The sequence below is a fragment of the Cetorhinus maximus genome, chromosome 21, assembly GCF_964194155.1.
Source record: "Cetorhinus maximus chromosome 21, sCetMax3.hap1.1, whole genome shotgun sequence".
In the NCBI taxonomy this organism is placed as follows: domain Eukaryota; kingdom Metazoa; phylum Chordata; class Chondrichthyes; order Lamniformes; family Cetorhinidae; genus Cetorhinus; species Cetorhinus maximus.
In genome coordinates, this window is record NC_135899.1 from 6560730 (window position 1) to 6581212 (window position 20483).

Below are 20483 nucleotides of genomic sequence, written 5' to 3' on the forward strand. Positions count from 1 at the left end.
CCAGAGTCATCTGATGGGGCAGAGGAGAGGTTTAGTAACTGATCTGGCATTGCTGGTTATAGATTAATTGCACCTCTCCTTTCCTCTCATTGCACCAACACCCCAACCTTCCAGGAGATCACCATTGGTGTGGGGACTCACTCTCTTTCTCATTTTGCACCTCAACTTCGTAGTGTGAAGCTTCCTTCTCCTCTGATTCTTCTTCTCTTGGAGTACTGGCTTCTTGCTTTACCACAGGGGGAGGGGGAGAATGAAAGATGGCCTGAGGGAGGCAAGACAAGAAAACTGGTCAATAGTTGAATCCGAGCTAGGAGAGATCGGATGTTCCATCGCAGTTGAGAACCTGGTCTATTACAAGGTGTACCATTGGAAATTTAGCTACACTGTAGAAGGAAGGTTTGAAGAGAGGCCAGCTCAAATCCAAAGAGATCCCACGAGTGATCACTGCAAAACATAACAGTCCTTAAGATAAGGTGTTAAAGATTCCATGGCTCTATTCGGGTGGAAAAAAAAATCAGGCATTATTGCCACCTGGATAAATAACTTTTTTTAACGAAATGCACCAGATTACCTTATTATTTGCCACATTGCAGTTTATGGGAGCTTGTGTGTTGCATGTTGTATATCTTCAATCTATGTGGAGATGACACTAGTTTCATGTGTGCAGGACCTTTGCACAGTCTTATATAAAACTTTAAAATGTCTGCACCAAATTATTAGGACACAGCAGGTGATGTGTGCCAGGCAAATCAAATCCATAAGGGAAACTTGGCCACCCTATGGGGAGGCGGTAGCATATTGTCACTGGACTGGTATTCCTGAGACCCAGGGTAATGCTCTGGGGATCAGGGCTCAAATCCAACCACAGCAACAGATAGTGAAGTTTGAACTCAATAAAAGTCTGGAATTAAAAGATAACAATCATGAAACCATTGTTGATTGTTGTAAAAACCCATCTGGTTCACAAATCTGCTGTCCTTACCTGGTCTGGACTACATGTGACTCCAGACCCACAGCAACATGCCCTCTGAACAAGGGATGGGCAATAAATGCTGGCCTAGCCAGCAATGCCCTCATGAACAAATAAAAAAAAACAATGGTATTTATTACGAGAAGATGTATGCACTGAATTCAGAAGTAATGAGACTTTTAAAAGATTAAATACATATTAGCAATATAAAAAATCAAGAACATAAGACTACAATTATTTAATACTATCATAAAATCCCTAATTAAGCTGACTCTCAGTTAAGGCAACTGTCCAAAATAGATTTTAGATTTAAAACAGGGCCAGCAAGTTAACACTGTACCCACTTGACAGTGGAATTCCAAATGGCTTCCCCAACTTCGGTTACTTCACACAGCAGACTCATGCACAAATAGCTACAGGCTTCTTGAAGGCTGTTTCTCACACATCTGTTAGATCTTATATGGCCCTCACCTCACATAGTCTTTCATTCTCCTTTATATAGATGACTCTCTTTAATATGTAAACTACTGTTCCATATGGCTATGAAACTGCACCTTTCTCATAAAATAAAAACGTTCATGTTGCCAATACTGTCAGTAATTTATGAAAAAATAAACATTCCTTAGCCTTCCTTATCTGGCTAGTTGTAAACAGACTAACATCCCTTTGAAATCCAAACAATCCCTTCACTCATCTAAAAATGCAAATTCGCTCACACCTTGCATGCTAAGCCAGCATCCATGTTTACTCATTAGCATTTCAAACATTTCTACACTTTATGCAGCTTCTTTTGATAATTCCAAAATTGCAGTCTACCTGACTGCAAATGTAATTAAATCAGAGACCCAACTATACTCACACACAAAGCTTTAAACTTTACAATAAACGAGAAAATTATGAAATTATACTTTTGTAGCACATGCTTCTGCTCAACATCTATTAGCTTCTGTATATTCTGTTCACTTTTGAATCATCTAGAAATTTACCCAATCAAGCCCAGTGAGATTAGATTAGCTACTAGGTTCAAACAGAATTGAATACTACAGCGTGCACAAATTGGCTACTTTATTTTCTACATCACAACATGATTGTACAGTGTTCAGGGTCTGAAAGACACTATATCAATACAAAACTCTTTAAAGATGTCAGTAGGCTCAGAGAGATCAGTTAGAAGAAAATCCAAATGTATCTTTCCAACAAACCAGCCAATGCCAACCAGGTTAGGACTGCCTGCTGTCAAGTAGGCCACAGCAGTTATTCAGGTGCATACTACAGTTCAGACTGTTCAAAGACACCTAGGCCCAATCATCTTCAGCTGCTTCATCAATGACCTTCCTTCCATCATAAGGTCAGAAGTAGGAATGTTCACTGATGATTGCACAATGTTCATCATCATTCACGACTCCTCAGATACTGAAGCAGTCCATGTCCAAATGCAGCAAGACCTGGACAATATCCAGGCTTGGGCTGACAAGTAACATTCGTGCCACACAAGTGCCAGGCAACGACCATCTCCAACAAGAGAGAATCTAACCATCACCCCTTGACATTCAATGGCATTACCATCACTGAATCCCCCACTATCAGCATCCTGGAGATTAACATTGACCAGAAACGGAATTGGACTAACCATATAAATACTGTAGCTACAAGAGCAGGCCAGGGGCTAGGAATCCTATGGCAAGTAACTCACCACCTGACTCTCCAAAACCTGTCCACCATCTACAAGACACAAGTCAGGCACATGACGGAATACTCTCTACTTGCCTGGATGAGTGCAGCTCCCACAACACTCAAGAAGCTTGACACCATCCTGGACAAAGCAGCCCACTTGATTGGCACCCCATCCACAAACATTCACTCCCAACACCACCGACACTCAGTGGCAGCAGTGTGTACCATCTAAAAGATGCACTGCAGAAACTCACCAAGGCTCCTTCGACAGCACCTTCCAAACCCATGTCAACAATCATCTAGAAGGACAAGGGCAGCAGATACATGGGAACACCACCACCTAGAAGTTCCCCTCCAAGTCACTCAATATCAACTTGGAAATATATCACCATTCCTTCACTATCACTGGGTCAAAATCCTGGAACTTCCTCCCTAACAGCACTGTTGGTTTACCTACGCCACAGGGACTGCCAAAGTTCAAGAAGGTAGCTCACCACCACCTTCCCAAGGGCAATTAGGAAATAAATACTGGCCTAGCCAGTGACATTCACAGCTGCAGAACAAATAGTGAAGTCAGGCCTTTATATTACACAATTGCAGTGATAGGATCTGTAGTTAACTTGGTGGCACAGTAACTAGGCAGGTCAGTGTTATACAATTACCTATTATTGTGGGTTTCCCAGGCAACAGCAGTATAGGGGGAGTATAACACCAACAGAAGTGTAGCCTTTCAGATTAGATGTTAAATCAAGGCTCCTGTTTGCCTGCCCCAGGTGGATACAAAGATCTCATGTTGCACTATCAGAAATCACTTTCCCCGCATTGAGTACCACACTGACAGGCACTTACCTCATTGGCAATAGATCCCTGCATATGCTCAGACAGCCGCAAAATTAGATCAATGTTCTGGGAATGAAAATATTATTTTTTCAGTTCTTGTGGGACAAAAGTTCTTCAAAACAAGGTGAATAGTCTTAAATCACATGCCCCTGAAAAGGGCAGCAACTTCATTAGACGGTGTTCCACCAAAAGGACACATCAGAGCCCTAAAAGGAGAAATTATTCTGGGCTTATCCTTTGACCTCAAAAAACAATACATCATGACTCAAAGGTATGAAGGCCCAAGATAATGATCAGGGGCTCAAAACAGTGAAGAGATTTGAGCCAATAATCTGGGTTGACAGTCACAGTGCAGGACTGAGAGAACACAACACTCTCAGAGATGTCACCTTTGAAATGTAATGTTAACCCCCAGCCACCGTCTCAGGCGGGTTATAAAAGACTCTGCAGCCCACGAAGGGAGCAGGGGAATTTCTCCCCGTGTCTTGGCTAATAATTATCAATCACCTTCCCACTGGCCTTTAAGCCCAGTTTTTTGCAAAGATTTTGCAGTTGCCGTCTCTTCATTTGGAAGAGCCCTCCTGGAGATCTGATGGCTGCTAAATTCATATCATCAGCCATCTTAACCAGCAACAGCCCTTCCCCTCCCTCCACTCTCTCTCAGACCATTATTTATTGGGGAGAGACAGAAGCCAATTTGGACCAGTTTCTGTTCATGGAGTTGCATTTGTTTCTCAATCCAATTACTCCTACTTCCCTCACATTTCTTTTAACACATCATTGTATAAAGTATAAGGTTATTGGCTGTTAATAAAACAGCAATTACCAGTCATCAGAGAAGTCCTGTGTTACATTAACAATTCCAATACAGGTACCATACGCTTTATGACTGGCACCTGTTATACATCTTGAGGTTTCTTTGGAATCTACTTTGTTCGCTAATTAGTAAAAGATCTGCTTTGGGGGTTATCTTAATTGAATCAGTATCAGTGAGCCCCCTCCCCCCTCTCCAGGGTTGCCTAGTAGCAGGAAGCTCCACCAGTGACTCTGACTTTTGAGGGGTGGGTAGGGCTCTCACTTTTGAGTCCCAAAGGTTGTGTGTTCAAGTCCCACTCCAGAGTATGTTCAACCTGGGCTGGCTGCCTGAGTTTAGTACTGTTGGAGATGCTGTGTTTTTGATGAGGTTAAACAAAGGCCTTCTCAAGTGGGATGTAAAGGACCCCATGGATACCATTTTGAAAAAGGGCTGGGGAGTTCTCCCTAGTGTCCTGGGCCACCATTTATCCTCAAACAGAATTTTTACAGTGCAGAAGGAGGCCATTTGGCCCATCGAGTCAGCACTGACTGTCTGAAAGAGCATTCTACTGCCTTATCCCTGTAACCCTACTCATACTTCATTTTCAGATAGCAATCCAATTAGGGTTGCCAACTGTGATTAAATGTATTCCTTGAGGTTTCATCACATGATTTGCCCCCCACTAGCTAGCTAACACATCCATCTTTGTGACATGCTGTCTTTGAGGCCAATTGGAAGGATAAAGGATGTCACCTAACTGGATGATGCTTGAGTGTCAGACAAATAGCCTTTTTCCCCCACCATTTCCAATGTTTCTAACTGGTAAAGTGAAATATTCAAATAAAATGACCAAAAAAAAATATTTTATGAATGTCCCGATGATTTGTCTCCAGGGTTACACAAAGCAGGGAGGTCCCGGGAGATTAATCTTCAATTCCTGGAGACTCTAGACCAATCCTGGAGGGTTGGCAACCCAACAACCAATGCCAGCAAACATTAGATTATCTAGTTCCTTGTCATAGAGTCATAGTTATATTAGAAATTTAGCCATGCACATGAGATGTTAGCACAGGTAATCAAAGGCTCGGTCAAGGAGGTATGTTTTAAGGAGCATGTTAAGGAGCAGAGAGAGAGAGCATTCTGAGGGAGGTAATTCCAGAGCCTGGGTCCAAGGGAGTTGAAGGCACAGCCACCAATGGTGGGTGGCTAAAATCAGGGATGCGTGAGAAGCCACAGTTAGAGGACTGCAGAGACCTTGGCGAATAATGCGACTGGAGAAGGTTACAGAGATAGGTCCAGCAACAGGGCCATGGAGGGATTTGAAAACAAGGATGAGAATTTGAAAATTGAGGTTTTGCCAGGCGAGGAGCAAGTAGAGGTCAGTGAACCCTGGGATGAAACACTCTTACTTGTGCAATGTAACAAATCTTATGCATTAAGCATTTATCCTCACTTCACTCTGTGAACTAGAGGAGAACTTCCCTCCTCTTTGTTGAAATAGTGCCATGGAATTCAAGTCTATGGGCGAAATTCAGCAGATGCTTAATTTTAAATCTGTCCCAGCAAAATCAGGCAGGAATACACCCACAGCCTCCATGTTGTCCTTGTTTGTATGCATCCCTATTACATTCAATCTCTATCAGAACTGTCACAGACAGAATGTGTGTGCCCCTTCATTTCCAGTGATCGGTGTGTTTAGTGATGAAAGAGGTGTGTGTTTTCTTATCCTTGGAGTGTGGAACATAATCAAAAATTACAGCAGCAAGCCTTTGTGAGTTTAAAAATAAAGAAGGTTATTTATTCTCTCACATTCCCCCTGAAAATACTTAACATTATCCACTTGATCTCACTGTCTCTCACACAAACACACACACCCACACAAAGGTAGGTTACAGGTACAGGGGGGACATGTTTTCAGATCATAGGTAGCTCATTCTCTGGTTTACCATCTCTGGTTTTCCATGCATGCCCTAAATCGTTTCGGTGCATTGAGGTTGAAGTGAGTGTCTGGTAAAGTGAAGGATTCTCAGCAGGTTCTGAGGTGTCTTGTAGTCGAATTTCTAGGAGGTTGGTTCTCAGATGAACTTGAAGTTGGAACAGGTTGAGGGAGTCTTTCTCTCTGTTGGGATCTCCCATGCACAAGGAATTGCTGCTAATTACCTTTACTGCTTGAACTACATGCAACTGGCTTTATGGCTTTTGGTGGAATTGTGTCTGCAAATGGCTTATAGCTGATTTTAAAAGCACACAAGAACATGACTCCCTCATTTTTGAATGTTCAAAGTCCTTTTCCAAGAAAGGCGTGGTGCTTATGTTGATTCCAACAATCTGGGTTGTTGTTTAGCAATTTGAGGGTTTGAGACAATCATCTTGATGCAATAGGGAGGTGGTAGGGCCATTCACTTCCATCTGGCACCCATTGAGTTTTGCTGTTCCCTTTTGTCTAGACTGAAACAGAGAGAGAGAGGGAAAGAGAGAGAGAGGCAGGCTATAAATTCTAGAGATAAAAACAAAAAGCTAAAAGCTACTGCGGATGCTGGAAATCCAAAACAAAAACAGAATTACCTGGAAAAACTCAGCAGGTCTGGCAGCATCGGCGGAGAAGAAATCAGTTAACGTTTCGAGCCTTCATGGCCCTTCGGCAGAACTGAAGCATAGTTAGGAGAAGGGAGAAATATAATGTTCTCACACTGAACAATTTCTCCTTTAACTCCTCTCACTTCCTCCAAATAAAAGGTGTGGCTATGGGCACCCGCATGGGCCCCAGCTATGCCTGTCTCTTTATGGGGTATGTGGAACATTCCTTGTTCCAGTCCTACTCCGGCCCCCTCCCACAACTCTTTCTCCGGTACATCGATGATTACTTCGGTGCTGCTTCATGCTCTCGTCGGGACCTGGAAAAATTTATTAATTTTGCTTCCAATCTCCACCCCTCCATCATCTTCACATGGTCCATCTCTGACACTTCTGTTCCCTTCCTTGACCTCTCTGTCTCAATTTCTGATGATAGACTGTCCACCAATATCCATTACAAGCCTACCGACTCCCACAGCTACCTCGACTACAGCTCCTCACACCCCGCTTCTTGTAAAGACTCCATCCCATTCTCTCAGTTCCTTCGCCTCCGTCGCATCTGTTCTGATGACGCTACCTTCAAAAACAGCTCCTCTGACATGTCCTCCTTCTTCCTTAACCGAGGTTTTCCATCCACGGTCGTTGACAGGGCCCTCAACCGTGTCCGGCCCATATCCCGCGCATCCTCCCTCACGCCTTCTCCTCCTTCCCAGAAACATGATAGGGTCCCCCTTGTCCTCACTTATCACCCCACCAGCCTCCGCATTCAAAGGATCATCCTCCGCCATTTCCGCCAACTCCAGCATGATGCCACCACCAAACACATCTTCCCTTCACCCCCCCTGAAGGCATTCCGTAGGGATCGTTCCCTCCGGGACACCCTGGTCCACTCCTCCATCACCCCCTACTCCTCAACCCCCACCTATGGCACCTCCCCATGCCCACGCAGAAGATGCAACACCTGCCCCTTCACTTCCTCTCTCCTCACCGTCCAAGGGCCCAAACACTCCTTTCAAGTGAAGCAGCATTTCACTTGCATTTCCCCTAACTTAGTCTACTGCATTCGTTGCTCCCAATGCGGTCTCCTCTACATTGGAGAGACCAAACGCAAACTGGGCGACCGTTTTGCGGAACACCTGCGGTCTGTCCGCAAGAAAGACCCAAACCTCCCTGTCGCTTGCCATTTTAACACTCCACCCTGTTCTCTTGCCCACATGTCTGTCCTTGGCTTGCTGCATTGTTCCAGTGAAGCCCAACGCAAACTGGAGGAACAGCACCTCATCTTCCGACTAGGCACTTTACAGCCTTCCGGGCTGAATATTGAATTCAACAACTTTAGATCTTAAACTCCCCCTCCCCCCATCCCCACCCCGTTTCTTCCCCCCCCACCCCCGCTTTTTTTTCAATAATTTATATAGATTCTTCTTTCCCCACCTATTTCCATTATTTTTAAATCTAAAACTAAAACCTTGTTAGCCTTTCCACCCCACCCCCACTAGAGCTGTACTTTGAATATCCTGTCTTCCATTCTTAATTAGCACTTTTCTCAGACAAAACACCTCTTTGACCCTTTTGTCTGTGACATCTTTTGATTATCTGCTCATCTCCACAATCACCACACCCTCAATGTCTCTCTCTCCCCCCACCACCCACCCACCCACCCACACACCCACCCCCCCCCCACCCCCACCCACCTTAAACCAATTTATATTTCTCCCTTCTTCTAACTATGCTTCAGTTCTGCCGAAGGGCCATGAAGGCTCGAAACGTTAACTGATTTCTTCTCCGCCGATGCTGCCAGACCTGCTGAGTTTTTCCAGGTAATTCTGTTTTTGTTATAAATTCTAGAGACCTTTTGTGCTGGTCCATCCTTAAACAAAGAGAGGTGTGAATTCCCACGATGGCTGCGAGTATCTATATTTAATTCACTTGAGAATTAGGACTGTCTGTAGCACAAATGCCAACAGTCACATAATTTACAGCAGCCATCTTAATAGCCTGTTTGTGCCCAGTTTTAAGGTATAAAAGTATAGACAGAAAGTTTGTAATATACTGAGGCATGACACAACTCAGAGGACCTTAGATCTAGAACTGATTTCCTGCCGTTAACCTAGAAAAAGAAAACATCCTATTGAACAGGCAGAAACGGATCGTAATTAATGGGAGAAGATCATGGACAAAGGGGTAGATTTGGAGGAAGCAATTTGAAGATGGAGGTGTTGAGGGAAAGAGTTCAGGAGTGTGATGCCAAGGTAAGTGTAGCATCATGTTGTTGAAGGAACAACAGTGACAGGGGAAGAGGTATTTCAAAACTCGCTGTTAGTGAAACAGTACTGACAGCCCGTGATTATTTTCTGTGTGAAACATAGGTGGTTACAGCTCAAAAGGAGGCCATTCAGTCCCTCATGTGTGTGCTGGCCTTTTGCAAGAGCAACTCAGCTAGTGCCATGCCCCCCACCTTCTCCTCATTATCCTGAACATTTTTCCTTTTTAGATAATGACCCTTTTGAAAGCCACAATTGAACTTACCTCCAACACACTCTCAGGCAGCGCATTCCAGCTCCTAACCACTTGCTGCACAAAAATGTTTTTCCTCATGCCGCCATTGCTCCTTTTGTCAATCTGTGCCCTCTGGTTCTCGATCCTTCTCCCAACGGGACCAGTTTCTCCTTATCTACCTTGTCCTGACCCCTCATGATTTTGAAAATCACTGTCAAATCTCCCCTTAACCATCTCTTCCTCAAGGAAAATAGTCCCATCTCCTCCAATCGATCCATGTAACTGAAGTTCCTCATCCGTGGAACCATTCTCGTGAATCTTTTCTGAACTCTCTCTAATGTCTTCAAATCATTCCTAAAGTGCAGCATCCAGAACCCCAGGATGTAATACTCCAGTTGAGGCTGAAGTAGTGTTTTCTACAGGTTTAACACAATCTCTTTGCTCTTGTACTCTTTTCCCCTATTAATAAAGCCTAGGATACTGCATGCTTTATTAACCACTCTCTCAACAATGATTTGTGAACATATACATCCAGGTCCCTGGGCTCCTGCACCCTCTTTAGAATTGCATCCATCATTTTGCTATCTCTCCTTGCCCTTCCAGCCAAAATCATCATTTCACGTATTGAATTCTATCTGCATTGTGTAGTGGAAGTCCCCATGCTTCCCCTTACTAATGTTTCACTTTCAGCAATAAATAAGTGATCGGTTGAACATCTGGATAAAGGTTTCCATCAGGCATGACTCAAAACATTTGGAGGAAAGCCCCTCCTGCACACCACAAGCGGCACAGCCCCCACCAACACCCCCCACCAAAATCTATTGTGCTTTTTTAAAGAAATAATGTTTTCAAGGCTTTTTGCTAAGAATCCAATAATCTAGCCCAAGTGGCCATGCTGAAAGGCTAAGAGGAACCTGCCTCCTGTGTAATGCTTGCTTCTTTCTTTTCTGTTAGAGCATCGGGTGGGCTGAAATAGGGTTCACTGCAAATAAATTAACTCACCTCTTTGTGGCGCAGCAGCTCAATGAACAAATGAGAATGGGGCAAATTTTCACCCCCACTGTCAGAAAGTGGGCACAGAGAGGCTGGTGAAATAGCGCGAGGGTATTTACCCATTGCTTTCACCCCCACCATTCTTCCCCCGATCTGGGTAACAGAAGTGTTCAACTGCAGGCAGCCCAGGCCCTAGGTCCTTGGGCCAAAAATGGCACTCTACTCCTTCAAACTCCTTTCATTGTGTGGTGACCACTAGTGTACTCCAGGGCTCCACCTCAGCCCCCTCCTTCTCACTGTTACATTATCCTTCATGATACTCAACTCTCAAATGGCCAGTGTTCCAGCGGTGGACAAAGAAAACGCTTCCGAGACGCCCTGAAGTTCTCCTTGAAGTGTGGCAGCATTGACATTAATGGTTGGAAGATGCTTGCGACCAATCGTTCAAAATGGCGACAGCTTGTCCATCAAGCTGCGTGAGTCCCAACATCTTCATGATGAGGTACAGCGGCGGCAGAGGGGGAAACAAAAAGGAAGCAAATCCTGAACTCTGGATCTCTCTGTCTCATGGGACATCCTACCCCCTGTGCCCAAAGATCTGCGGGTCGAGAATTGGCCTGTTCAATATACGAAGACCCACAGCAGAAACCCCTGTCCCTGAGTAGGCCACATCCTTGAATCGAGGGTCAGCCAATAATCCCTCATGAGCTCATCTGACAGAACAAGATAATGTTCCACCTACACACACCACTTCTCTCCACCCTTCCTATTCCTCCACTCTCTGGAACTTCCTCCCAAAATCCTTATGCCTTCACCCTCATCCCATCAATCTCTGCACTCACTGCTTCCAACACTATTCCAATGACTTTTCTTTGTGCCCACTCTGTTGTTCCCTCCCATTTGAGGTGCCTTTCATCCGAATAGGGTCGCCAATTCCCCAGAACTGGCCAAGGGTCTCCATGAATTAAAAGTTCAACACTGTTACAAATAACACAGGAGTACTACATAGTCTTGTGCCGTGGAGGCCAGAACTAGGGGTCAACAATATACGAGTCACTAATGAATCAAATAGGGAATTCAGGAGAAACTTCTTTACCCAGAGAATGGTGAGAATGTGGAACTCGCTGTAAAGTATAAGGTGTAACATCCCTAATATACATTTAATGTTCTCTAAATGAGAGGGGGTAAAAGTAAAAGGCGTAATTTAAGGGTAAGTCATGGGAGGGCAGCTCAGTCAAGTGGAATGCTCCTCCTGTGTGATGTGGAAAGTCAGGGACACTTCCAGTGTCCAGGAAGCGTCTGCAACTGGAGACCCTGGAGCTGCAGCTGGAGTCACTGTGGAGCATCTGCAAGGATGAGATCTTCATGGATAACATGTACAGTGAGGTGGTCACACTGTAGGTAAAGAGTGCGCAGACAGCAAGGGAATGGGTGACTGCCAGACAGAGTAAAAGCTCTAGGCAGGTAGTTCAGGAGTCCCCTGGTCCACCTCCCTCTCCAACAGTTTTCCATTTTGGATACTGCTGGGGAGATGGTTTCGCAGGCGAATGCAGCAAGATCCAAGTCCGTGCACCATGAGTGGCTCAACTGCACGGGTGAGGGGGGAGCTAGTGAAAAAAAGGAGTGAGAGAGCAATAGTGATAGGGGATTCTATTGTAAGGGGAACAGATAGATGCTTCTGCAGCCGCAGATGTGACACCAGGAAGGTATGTTGCCTCCCTGGTGCCAGGGTCAAGGATGTCACTGAGTGGTTGCAGGACCTTCTGAAGGGGGAGGGTGAACAGCCTAAGGTTATGGTCCATATTGGTACCAATGACATAGGTCAAAAGAGGGATGAGGTCAGGCAAGCAGAATATAGGGAGCTAGGAAGTAAATTAAAAAGCAGGACCTCAAAGGCAGTAATCTCAGGATTACTCCCAGTGCCACGTGCTAGCAAGATCAGGAATAGGAAAATAGGCCAGATGAATGTGTGGCTGGAGAGATGGTCTAGGAGGGAGTGATTTATATTCCTGAGGTATTGGGATCCATCCTGGGGAAGGCCATGTATAAGTTGGACAGGTTGCACCAATACCCTCGCAGGGGTAATCGATGGTACTGTGGGGGAAGGTTTAAACTAGAGCGGCAGCTGGATGGGAACCTGAACGGAGAGACACAAGAGAGGGAAACAAAGAAAGGAATGAAAGGCAGAAAAATAGAAAGCAAAAGTGGAAGGCAGAGGAAACAAGGGCTAGCAGCAAATATGGCCATAGTACAAAAAAAAGTGTAAAAATATTAAAAAGACAAGCCTAAAGGCACCGTAGCTGAGTGCACAGGGCATTTGCAATAAGGTAGATGAATTAACAGTGCAAATAGATGTAAACGGGTACGATATGATTATGGTTATACCATAAGACCATAAGACGGAAGAGCAGAAGTGGGCCATTCGGCCCATCGAGCCTGCTCCGCCATTCAATGAGATCATGGCTGATCTGATAATCCTCAACTCCACTTTCTTGCCTTTTCCCCATAACCCTTACAGAGACATGGCTGCAGGGTGACCAAGGCTGGGAACTGAATATCCAAGGGTATTCGATATTTAGGATGGACAGGCAAAAGGGAAAAGGAGGTGGCATGGCATTGTTAGTTAAGGATGAAATCAGTGTGATAGTGAGAGAGGATATTAGCTCAGAAAATCTAGAAGTAGAATCAGTCTGGGTGGAGCTAAGAAACCCCGAGGGGCAGAAAATATTAATGAAAGTTGTCTATAGGCCTCTAAACATTAGTGGTACGGTAGGAGACAGCATTAAACAGGAAATTAGAGACGCATGTAACAAGGGAGCTACAGTAATCATGGGTGACTTGAATCTACATATGGACTGGGCAAACATAATCAGCAATAATACTGTGGTGAATGAATTCCTGGAGTGTGTACAAAATGGTTTTTTAGACCAGTATGTTGAGGAACCAACTAGGGCACAGGCTATCCTAGATTTGGTATTGTGCCGTGAGAAGGGGTTAATTAATAATCTTGTTGTGCTGGGTCCTTTAGGGAACAGTGACCATAACATGTTAGAATTCTTCATTAGGATGGAAAGTGAAATAGCCCAACCTGAAACTAGGGTCCTAAATCCAAACAAAGGAAACTACAAAGGTATGAAGGGCGAGTTGGCTAAAATAGATTGGGGAACTTCATTAAAAGGCATGACAGTGGATAGGCAATGGCTAATATTTAAGGAACGAATGTACGCATTGCAACAAAAACACAAGAGGAAAAGAGGCCCAACCATGGCTAATAAAAGAAATTAAGGATAGTATTAAGTCCAAAGAGAAGTCATATAAAGTTGCTAGAAAAAGTAGCAAGCCTGAGGATTGGGAGCAGTTTAGAATTCAGCAAAGGAGGAACAAGAGGTTGATTAGGAGGGGAAAAATAGAGTATGAGAGTAAACTTGCAAGAAACATAAAAGCAGACTGTAAAAGCTTCTTTAAGCATGTAAGATGAAAGTGATTAGTGAAGACAAATGGAGGACCCTTACAGTCCAAAACAGGAGAATTTATAATAGAGAAGAACGATGTGGCAGAGCAATCAAACAACTACTTTAGTTCTGTCTTCACGGAGGAAGAGACAAATAACTTCCCAAGAATGTTTGGGAACCAAGGATCTAGTGAGAAGGAGGATTGAAGGAAATTAGAATGACGAAAAATGCAGTGCTGGCGAAATTAATAGGACTGAAAGCTGATAAATGCCCAGGCCCTGATAATCTACACCCCAGGGTATTAAAGGAGGACGCCATGGAAATAGTGGATGTGTTGGTTGTCACCTTCCAAAATTCTGTAGATTCTGGAACAGTCCCGACAGATTGGAGAGTGGCAAATGTAACTCCATTATTTAAAAAAGGAGGGAGGGTGAATACAGAGAATTGGAGTCCAGTTAGCCTAACATCAGTATTATAACACTGCCGATGGTAAAGGCTGAGTTGTTCAAATCCCAGAGGGAAACTTGAAACAACTGTTATAACATTTTTGCAATTTATATGTTTCAAGATGTATGCTTTGAATTCAGTAGTAATAAGACCACAAAGTCTCAAGGAGTGTTTTAATAAAACTAAATTAAATATTTATTAATGCAAGAAAGATTGTAATCAGATACATGCTACTTCAAAATTACTACTACAATAACTACAAAAATCCCCTAATTAATATGACTCTCAGTTACACCCCTGTTAAGGCAACAGTAAAACTCATAGATTTAACCGACTTCTGGTAAAGCACACCCTGGACAGTCATATTCAAAATGAGTTTCTTTCAGCTCTGGGTTGTTGTGGACAGACTTTGGGCTTAGAGGCTGGAGGTTTCTCACACTTGTTGGATCTTAAAATGCCTCTCTCTTACACACAATCTCCTTTATGCATATCTATCTCTTTGAATGCAAAATTTTCATTATAAAACTAGGCTTTTAACTTTACCTCTTCTAACAATAACATACTTTCATCCCCCCAATTTTATTAATAAGCTGAAAAGAAATAAACACATTGCTTGGCGTCTTCTAGCTAGGTATAAGATTTCACCCGCATTCTCGGATGGTTTCTTTTAACAAATGCAAATTTACACTTTACCTTCTACCCTCCTTACATTTATCTAATTACCATCTCAAAACGACTATACATCAAAGCACACAGACTAGCTGGCTTTAATCCAACTAAGACACACACACAGACACACACACAGGGCAGGATCTCCCAGTCGGCGAGCAGGGGCAAGGCCTGATCAGCAATGCGTAAAATGATGTGGGATGATGTCAGGTGGAACTCCCGATGTCACCCCACGTCATTTCCATTTTCAGGTCAGCCAAGTCAGCTGCGTGTCCGCCGACCTGTCAACAGCCTATTGAGGCCATTGAGAAACTAATTAAGGTCATTAATGGACCTGCCCATCCAACCTTCAGGTTGGCAGGGAGGCCAGGAGCCTTGGCGGGCTTCAGAGAAAGCATGAAACCTCATCCACGGGCGGGATGAGGTTTCATGACAGTATTTAAATTTTTAATAAAGGTTTCAGTTAAAGTTATGGACATGTCCCAACTCATGTGACAGTGTCACATGAGGGGACATGTCAGGGAAATGTTCCTATCATTTTTACTGCAAATGTAAATTCGGAACCGATCTCCCTGAGGCAGCACTTAGCCTCAGGGAGATCAGTGCGCTCATTCGTGCGCATGCTCGAAAGAGAGCGCACTCCCGGCTGAGGGAACCCCCCACCCCTCAACCGCACAGGGAGCGCATAGCACTTCCTGGCAGACAACACGCTGGGCAGGCCTTAACTGGCCTGCCCACATAAAATAGCGGCGCATCCCCGATCAGAGGCGCCAATCGGAGGCACGCCCGCCTGCGCCCGGTCCCGCACCTCCCCCCCCCCCACACAACTGGGGGAAAATTTTTCCCATAGACACAGACCCCACTAGAAGTCTATTTAAAATAAATCATATCCAATAAGATTATAGACATTAATATCTCTTCATGATATTAGTAGTAGAGAAAATGCTAGAGTCCATTATAAAGGATGTGATAACAGGACACTTAGAAAATATCAGCAGACTTAGCAAAAGTCAACATGGATTTATGAAAGGAAAATCATGTTTGACAAGCCTACTGAAGATTTTTGAGGACATAACTAACAAAATAGATAAGGGATGTGGATGTGGTGTATTTGGATTTTCAGAAAGCTTTTGATAAAGTTCCACTTAAGAAGTCAGTGTGTAAAGTTAAAACACATGGGATTAGGGGTAATTTTACTGGCACGGAGTGAGAATTGGTTAACAGACAGGAAACGGAGAATAGGAATAAATGGGTCTTTTTCAAAGTGGCAGGCGGTGACTAGTGGGGTATCACAGGGATCAGTTATTGGGCCCCAGCTATTCACAATATATATCAATGATTTGGGTGAGGGAACCAAATGTAATGTTTCCAAGTTTGCCAATGACACAGAACTAGGTGGGAATGTGAGCGGTGAGGAGGATGTACAGGGCCTTGTTGAGACCACACCTGGCGTATTGTGTGCAGTTTTGGTGTCCTTACCTAAGAAAGGATACACTGGCCATAGAGGGAGTGCAGAAAATGTTCACCAGATTGATTCCTGGGATGGCGGGATTGTCATATGAGGAGAGATGGGGTAGACTAGGCCCGTATTCACTGGAGTTTAGAAGAATGAGAGGAGATCTCATTGAAAGGTATAAAATTCTGACAGGGCTGGACAGACTGGATGAAAGGATAACATTTCCTCTGGCTGGGGAGTCTAGAACAAAGGTTCACAGTCTCAGGATACTGGGTAGGCCATTTAGGACTGAGATGAGGAAAAACTTCTTCACTCAGAAAGTGGTGAACCTGTAGAATTCTCTACCACAGAAAGCTGTGGAGGCCAAGTCAATGAATATATTTAAGAAGGAAATAGATAGGTTTCTAGAGTCTAAAGGTGTCAAGGGGTATGGGGAGAGAGTGGGAGTATGTCGTTGAGGTAGAGGATCAGCCATGATCATATTGAATGGTGGAGCAGGCTCGAGGGGCCAAGTGACCTAATCCGCTCCTATTTCCTATGTTTCTAAGCTTCTATGCTACCACAGGGAGTAGTTGAGGTCAATAGAATCAATGCATTTCAGAGGAAGCTAGATAAACAAATAAAAGAGAAAGGAATATAATGATCAGTTGCTGGTGTTTGATGAAACAGGTGGGAGGAGGTTTTTGTGGGGCACTAGCATGGATCTGTATACGGAGACCAGAATGTCCACTTTACACCAAATGTGATCCAACCAATGTTCACCATCAATTTACAATGGAACCTCCCCCTTAACAGTACTGTGGATGTACCTACACCACATGGACTGCAGCGGTTCAAGAAGGCAGCTCACCACCACCTTCTCAAGCGCAATTAGGGATCGGTAATTAATGCTGGCCTAACCAGCGACACCCACAGCCCAAGAATGAATAGAAAAAAAATGTACCAACTAAATAAAATGCTGGCATTACCAGGTAAACCATTTCCTCTACCATTGGGTAGCTCAGTGAATGGGACTCTTACACTCTGAGGCAGAAGGTTGTGGGTTCAAATCCCACTCTAGCAATTATTCACACAATCTCAGCTGATACTCCCAGAGTCCTCCTGAGGGAGTGTCTCATTGTCAGGGGTGCACTCTTTTGGATGAGATATTGTACCAAGGACCTGTCAGGTAGACATAAAAGATCCCATGGCACAACTCTGAAGAAGTGCAGACCAGTTTCCTGGTTAATATTCATCCCTTGACTAACATCAACTGAACAGATTTCTGCTTATGATCACTTTGATGTTTGTGGGAGCTTGCTGTGCACAAATTAGCTGCAATTCTTCGACAGTGGCTGCACTTCAAAAGTACCTCATTGGATGTGAAGTCCTGAGGTTGGAAAGGCATTATAGAAATGCACTTCCTTTCTTCTCACCCGCCTCATTTCACCCACTCAATATTTTTCATGTCTTTCTATTTGACCATTGTCTTTTTTTATTCTTTCACAGGTTGTGAGTGTCACTGGCAAGGCCATCATTTGTTATTCCTCCCTTGAGAAGGTGGTGGTGAGCTGCCTTCTTGAACCGCTGCAGTCCATGTGGTGTAGGTACACCCACAGTGCTGTTAGGAAGGGAGTTCCAGAATTTTGACCCAGCAACAGTGAAGGAACTGCCGATATATTTCCAAGTCGGGATGGTGAGTGGCTTGGAGGGGAACTTCCAGGTGGTGAAAGGTAAAGTTCCCATCTACCTGCTGCCCTTGTCCTTCTAGGTGGCAGTGGTCACGGGTTTAGAAGGTGCTATTGAGGGAATTTTGGTGAGTTTCTGTAGTGCATCTTATGCTTTGTCCCGGATGGTGTCGAGCTCCTTGAGTGTTTTTGGAGCTGCACTCATCCAGGCAAGTGGAGAGTATTCCATAATACTCCTGACTTGTGCCTTGTAGATGGTGGACAGGCTTTGGGGAGTCGGGAGGTGAGTTACTCACCACAGGATTCCCAGCCTCTGACCTGCTCTTGTAGCCACAGAATTTATAAGGCTAGTCCAGTTCAGTTTCTGGTCAATGGTAACCCCCCAGGATGTTGATCATCGGTGATTCAGCAAAGGTAATGCCATTGAATGTCAAAGGGAGATGGCTAGATTCTCTAGTGTGACCTGTTGTTTTTAATTGGAAGTAGCAAACATCCCTTCAGACAGATAGTGCTGAGTTGCCTTTAAGGCATATAAAAAAAATGAAGCAAATTGAAAAATTTCCTGCTTGCTGCTTTGGAGATTTATGACAATTTCCAGTCAGATGTGAATTACTCAGTCCTTCTCATAACTCGCTCTTGGCCCTCCCCCTCTCCTGACTTTCTATGCAAAGCATTGGGATTTGATTGAGATGGCACTCCCTCATTTGGTTGATGCCACTCACAACTTTAAGGTTTTAATATTCAAATGTAACCTGAATTGAAAATGCAGTGTTGCGGTTCCTCCTTTGCTTTCGAAAGAAATAATTTCAGTCTCCACTTACTTAGTTTTTGCTTAAACTCGTTCATTCATACTTTGTAGGACATAGGAACAGGAAGAGGCCATTCAGCCCTTCAAGCCTGTTCTATCATTTCATTCGATTATGGCTGATGTGGATCTGATCTCCATCTATCCAAACTCGGCTCCATCGTTTTATAACCTGGCCCAGCAAAGGAAAAACGGCTCAGTATTTTTCTTGAAAAGAAACCATCAGTGAAAAGGGTGATACCCTTTTCACTGATGGTTTATTTTTGTGCAATATTTTTTAATGGCTTTTCAGATCATTCCTTTTCTGAAGTGCTTTAATTTATTTTTAAAATATTTTTTCAGTGAAGTTTTTTTATTCGTTCATGGTACGTAACTCTTTTGGGTCAAACAAATAAACTAAATTAACAAAACTAAAAATGACGCTCCTGATGCTGGGAAATGTGGCCCATCATTGACAGATAGAGCAGACAATCGCAAACTGATTCATGTTGGCGTGAAACCAATTTTTGACTTTCCCGCCATATTGCACCCATTCCCCGCCCCCTCCCATCAGCATGGAAAATTCCAGCCTTCATCCCAAGCCTTTTTGTTGACAGCGGTGGTTCACCATTGTCTACCACTATCAGGGGCAGGGCAAGGACGCAGATCTCAAGTTGACCTCAGTCACAGCAGGAGTCAAACCCATGATGTTGACATTATTTTAAACCACATGCTAGCCATCTAGACAACTGAGCTAACTGTGCGGAGGCTCTGAAACTCCACCACCCACCCCCAACCCCCCACCTCTCTCCTCCTTTAAACGTATCTCTTTAAGCTTTTGATTATCTGGCTGGAAATCTCTTTCTGTGGCTCGGTGTAAAATTGTACTTGACAATTCGCTCGTGAGGTGCCTTGGGAGACTTCACTCTGTCAAATATGTTATATAAATATTATTGTTGTCCATTAGTGTTGGAAATCTCAGCAGGGATTCTCCTCCTCATTCTCCAGAAGGAAGACCCAGTTAAAAAATGTTCAAATTCCAGTAAAAATCAGTAATACTGGAATTCCATTTAAAGGTATACAAGCTCAGTTTGGACAAGTCTTACCGGCTTTTCCAGTTATCAGTTAAGGTTTAAACAATAGACCGTTTACAGAAGTATCAGTCTGAATCTGCTTCCCTCTTCACACTCAGTGACATCCATTTATAGTCAAAGACAAAAGTTTTCAATCCAGTACCAATAAAATTTTAACTCTCTTCCCCTTCCTTCACCAGCATTTCTCTTGAAATCCCTATTTCCTGGTGTTTGGTTTGCACTGTGAGTGGTAGTGGCCCACTGCCTGGAAGGGTGGTGAATAAAAAAGATCGAGCAATAACTTTCATTCAGAAACTGATTGGATTGTAATCTTGAACGAGAAACACTTACGGGGCTATGGGGAAAGAGAGAGGAAGTGGGACTAATTGGATTGCTTTACCAAGGAGCTAGGACAGACGCGGTGGGCTGAATGGTCTACTTCTCTGCTACACCACATGGACTGCAGCGGTTCAAGAAGGTGGCTCACCACCACCTTCTCAAGGGTAAGTAGGGATGGGCAATAAACACTGGTCTAGCCACGATGCCCACGCCTCCCACTAACATTTCAAAAAAACCTATAAATAGAGCT

General features: G+C 44.0%; 1 pseudogene; it reads left to right on the forward strand.

Annotated features, from left to right (window-relative positions):
* The window catches only part of LOC144695499 (zinc-binding protein A33-like), a 519682-nt pseudogene that overhangs the window by 379287 nt on the left and 119912 nt on the right, over positions 1-20483 (forward strand).